We start from the raw sequence: 6000 nt of genomic DNA, 5'->3' as shown, positions 1-6000 counted from the left end.
CTAAGCACTAAACCCCCCAAACAGTAATTAGACGACTGTTCTGTAACTGTGGGATAAGTAGCGTCAGTGCACCTTACCTACCTCAACAAACCCTAACAGGCGACGTGAAAATACATTTAACATGCCAATGGTGATGTGCATATATTATGAATATGATTTGAGTAGCTTAAAACTGAGGAATATTTTTTTTATATTTAATTCAATTATTAGTTTTAAATCAATAATTACATCCCAATAAATCTAGGCTGGACACAACTGCTGTTCTTAGAGAATCATCTGGACTAAAATGTATCCTTTTCATGTTTAAGATAAAAACTGCAAATTCACCAAGGAATTGAGAGAACAGATATGAGGTCAGACACATGGAGAGTAGAATGCATTTAGTATAATTTTCTGTTAAATACATTGTTATTATAACAAACTTCAAACACATTATATTTATCTCTAGGTTTGTGTGTGGTGCTTTGATTATTATACTATAACATTCTCCATTTAATACTATTTATGCTTTTGATAAATCATTGTATGATCATATATGATTGTTCTTTGAGAAAATAAAATGCTGCATACATGGAAAATGAAAATATAACAAATACATATGATAAATTATGATTAAAATTTTGACTTTAAACATGTGCTTTAATGTAGGGGACAAATCAGGGAATTATGATGATGCCATTAAAGCTGAACAGAAGAACATTATAATGACAGGTATGATAAGTTTGTGATCTCTCTAACCCTAACCCTAACCCTAACCCTATGATGATGCAGTGATAAACATCATCATTGTGGATTGACTGTCATTTATTAATAATACAGAACATACTACAGTATATGGGTTGTCTATACAAATATATATGGTATATGATCATTTTGTGTTATAATTACTTTGATATTCACTTTATTACTTAGAACATACATATTATAGTAAGTTATATTTCAAACATAATTTTGTGCTACTCACTCATTTTTTAGGCTCTCACTCTCTCTCTCTCTCTCTCTCTCTCTCAGACAGTGTGAGGTTGATGGATGGTGGAAGTCGCTGTGCTGGGAGAGTGGAGGTTCTTCATGATGGACAGTGGGGAACAGTGTGTGGTTCAGCCTGGGATATGAAAGATGCTGCAGTGGTGTGTAGAGAACTGCAATGTGGGGAGCCTGTAGATTTGCAGTACTGGGCTGAGTTTGGAAGAGCATCAGGTCCAATCTGGATTTTTGATTTGTACTGCAGAGGATCTGAACTGACCATAAACCATTGCTCACATGGGGGCATCTCTGTGATCACGTCATTGATGCTGGTGTCATTTGCTCAGGTGAACAAATGCATTTAGAAAAGAAAAACAATGCAAATAGATAGATTATTAGCACAGTACATTAATGTTAATACATTTACACTTGATTTAAATTAAAAGTTCATTGTAACTACAATGAAATATTGTCTTGTTTGTATGTGTTTATAAAAATGTGCAAAATTTTACACCATGAAATAGGTTGGAATTCGAGACTCACTGCTGGTCCTCACCGATGTTCTGGAAGAGTGGAGGTGCTTCATGGAGGTTCCTGGTCCACAGTGTGTGATGTTGACTTTGACCAGCAGGATGCAGAGGTTTTTTGTCGAGAGATGGACTGTGGGATTCCTGTGAAGGTTCTGGGATCAGCTGCTTTTGGTCGAGGGGAGGGTCAGGTGTGGACAGAGGAGCTTCAGTGTAGAGGAAATGAATCTCAGATTTACTTCTGTCCATCATCATCTTCACTCAAACACTCAAACTGCTCCCATCACAATGATGTGGGATTAATATGTTCTGGTAAAGTATCATGATTGAACTTCTGTTTAAATAGAGACCACGTTCCTGTCAATCAAACTTTAAGGTGTCTTTGTTGATGTTCCTCTTTCACTGAGCTCTCGGCTGTTTGTTCTGGTCACACAGAGGCTCGGCTGGTGAACGGATCAGACTCCTGTTCTGGTCGAGTGGAGCTCCAGTACCTCAGTGAGTGGGGCACAGTTTGTGCTGTAGGCTGGGATATGAGAGCTGCAGATGTTCTCTGTGCACAGCTGGATTGTGGGAGTGCTGTGGCTGTGGTGGAGGTGGACTGGTTTGTGGAGGGAGTGGCCACATCTGGGCTGATGTGTTTGATTGTCAGGGGAATGAGACACACCTATCACAATGTGCCAACTCATCATGGAGTGGAGCTGCATGTTCTCATAAACACGATGCTGGAGTGATCTGTAACGGTGAGATATTAACATCACGTACACCACGTTAGTGAATAAAGTCAGTGTTCATTAGAATATTTCAGTGATGTTCTTCTGCTTCAGGATCATCCATGGCGTTTCATGAGGGGCGAGTGCGGTTGTCTGGAGGGAGCGAGTGTCAGGGGGAGGTGGAGATTTATTTCAGGCAGGACTGGAGGAAAGTTCTCCTGGACTCGTGGAGTCTGTCTGAGGCGTCTGTGCTCTGCAGACAGCTGGGCTGTGGCTCTGTGCTGAACTACCGTTCATCTCCATCCACCACTGAACACAAACACATGTGTGTAACGGCTTTCAGCTGCTCTGGGAGTGAAGCTCATCTGGGGAACTGCAGCAGTGCACAAGCTGTCAACTGCACCTCTGGAGAACATCTGTACATCACCTGCTCAGGTGAATACCACAGATTTCTATGAAAATTCTGCAACAATTTGTTACAAACAAAATATTTAATTATTTAAGATATAATCACACAATGCAAACTCCATATGAATAAATTTGGTTTTGGATTAAAATATTTTATAGTTTGCTGGTAGAGGGGTGCTGGTCTGATTTTGGCTGTAGGCAAGCATCAGTGTTTATAAAAGCAGAATGAACTTTGTGAAGGATGCAATATGGGGTGAGAGAATCTATGGAGGTTAGAAACAAATATTGCAGGAGTGAATTCAGTCAGAAGTAGTCCAGTCCTGAGATGATGATGGACTGAACAAGTCCCTGAGTGGCCTGTGTAGATAGAAATAGATAAATTCCCTCATGGTCTAAGACCCGCAACATCATATATCTGCTATAAATGACATTCGGTGCAACCCAGATGAGGATGAGGACATCCCCGGCGTGTATCGTGCGGAGCCCCGCCCCCATCTCGGATACTCAGACCACTGCTCTGTTATGTTAATTCCAGCATACAGACCGGCCAGAAGGAGCTACTTCTGCTCTTCAGGACTGTTTTGAGTGCACTGACTGGGACATGTTTAGAGGCTGCAACCAGCGATTCCATCAACTTATACGTCATCAGTGACCTGCTACATCAGCAAGTGCGTTACATGTGACCATCTCCAAGTCCATCACTACGCTCAACCAGAAGCCGTGGATGACTGCAAATGTCGTGCGCTGTTGAAACAAAGAGACTCTGCCTTCAGAACAGGGGACAAGGCGGCCTTAAAAACAGCAGTGGCCAACTGTCTCGTGCTATCAGAGAGGCGGCGAGACACGCAGAAAATCCACAACCACTTTCAGGACAGTGGCGCATGTGGCAGGGCATCTCAGCGATCACGAATTACAAGACCACATCACCTGCTTGTGACCGTGATGCCTCCCTCCCAGATGCGCTGGAAGACTTCTCGCAGGTTTGAGGTACAGAACAATGTGGTGGCGAGGAAGACCATCCCTCCTCCCACTGACCAGGTGCTCTGTCTAACCACAGCTGAAGTGAGGAAAACTTTATGCAGAGTTAACCCACGAAGTCTGCTGGACCTGACAACATTCCTGGCAGAGTGCTCAGGAATGTGCAGAACAACAGCATGTCTTCACTGACATCTTCAACATCTCCCTGAGCAGGAACGTTGTTCCCACGTGCCTCAAGACAACGACCATCGTTCCTGTGCCAAAGAAATCGACTGTCTCCTGCCTCAATGACTATCGTCCCGTCGCTCACTCCCATCGTGATGAAGTGCTTGAGAGGCTCGTCATGAGGCACATCAAGACACAGCTTCCACCCTCCCTGGACCCCATGCAGTTTGCGTATCGTCCAAACCGTTCCACGGACGATGCCATCTCACAACCTCCACCTGGCCCTCACCCACCTGGATAACAAGGACTCATATGTACGAATGCTGTTAATTGATTTCAGCTCAGCATTCAACACAATCATTCCTCAGCACCTGATCGAAGTTGAATCTTCTGGGCCTGAACACCTCTCTCTGCAACTGGATCCTGGATTTCCTGACTGGGAGACCTTGGCAGTCGGATCAGGAACAGCATCTCCAGCACCACCACACTGAGCACTGGAGCCCCTCAGGGCTGTGTGCTCAGTCCACTGCTATTCACTCTGCTGACTCAAACGCACAGCTCGAATCATATCATCAAGGTTGCTGATGACACGACCGTGGTGGGTCTAATCAGCAAGAATGATGAGTCAGCATATAGAGAAGAGGTGCAACGGTTAACTGCCTGGTGTGGAGCAAACAACCTGTCTCTGAGCGTGGACAAAGCGAAAGAGATGGTTGTGGACTGAGCACAGAGTGACCAATCTCCACTGATTATCGATGGATCCTCTGTGGAGATCGTCAAAACACCAAATTCCTTGGTGTTCATCTGGCGGACAACCTCACCTGGTCATAACACCAGCTCCATCACCAAGAAAGCCCAGCAGAGTCTCTACTTCCTGAGAAGGCTGAGGAAAGCCCATCTCCCTCCCCATCCTGTCCATGTTCTACAGAGGGACCATTGAGAGCATCCTGAGCAGCTGCATCACTGACTGGTTTGGGAATTGCACCGTCTCAGATCGCAAGACCCTACAGAGGATAGTGAGGACAGCTGAGAAGATCATTGGAGTCTCTCTCCTCTATCATGGACATTTACACCACACGCTGCATCCATAAAGCACACAGCATTGTGACGATCACACACACCCTCACACACATACTTCACCCTCCTACCATCAGGAAAACGGTTCCGAAGCATTTGGGCCACAACAAGACAGTGTAACAGTTTCTTTCCACAAGCCATCAAGCTTCTCAATACAAAGAACTGAACAGAACTCACACACACTCACTTACACACACACACACACTCACTCTGTGTGTTACTGAACTGTACAACCTGGACTAAACACAATCATCACTCATCTCGATCCACTATTTATTATTATTTATACTGCACCTTGTATTCAGTAAAATGTTTATATGCTGTTTTTGCACCTTTTGTACTACAGTATAATGTTTCCATGCTGTCTTTGCACCTCCTTGCTGCTGTTTTTTTTTGCACTAAATTGCTCTGTTCTGTTTATACTTTCTCCTGGGTATAGTTTTTACATTTCTCCTCACACAGTACTGTATACTTAAGTATACAGTAGGTTTACTAATCACATACTGGTTTTGTCTTTTGTCTTGTCTTGTGTTGTCTGTCTGTACTGTTCTTTTGTTTGCACTGTTTGCACCAGGCTGCACTCGGTGCACTTTATGTTGTTTAGTGTAGCACCAGGGTTCCTGTTTTCGACTGTGACTGTGTATAGTAAAAATGACAATAGCTTGACTTGACTTGTTAATTATAAATTACCTCCAAATTGCGTGCAGTGACTGAAGGTCAGATCCCTGAGTTATAGTGTACATAGATTTCACAAGATGAGTCACCTGGGATTAACAATAGTTCAGTTTTGCTAGGTTTAAAATGGTGAAAAAAATGGTTGACATACTGTGTTAATGTGTGTATTTCAGGCCCCAGCTCCATCAGGCTGGTAGGTTCTGGAGGAGACTGTGCAGGAAGGCTGGAGGTTTTCCACAGTGGTTCATGGGGAACAGTGTGTGATGACTCTTGGGGTACTGAGGATGCAGATGTGGTGTGCAGACAGCTGCAGTGTGGACGGGCCCTCAGTACCCACACACCAGCCTGGTTTGGTCCTGGAACTGGGTCCATATGGCTGAATGAGGTGGAGTGTGAGAGGAATGAGACGTCCCTGTGGAACTGCAGATTTCAGCTGTGTGAAGAGCGTGAATGTGGACACCAGGAGGACATAGGAGTCGTGTGCTCAGGTACAGTGT

The sequence above is a fragment of the Silurus meridionalis genome, chromosome 18 (assembly GCF_014805685.1).
Source record: "Silurus meridionalis isolate SWU-2019-XX chromosome 18, ASM1480568v1, whole genome shotgun sequence".
Lineage (NCBI taxonomy): Eukaryota > Metazoa > Chordata > Actinopteri > Siluriformes > Siluridae > Silurus > Silurus meridionalis.
The sequence above is the reverse complement of the archived record's forward strand: the minus strand, read 5'-3'. Positions refer to the sequence as shown.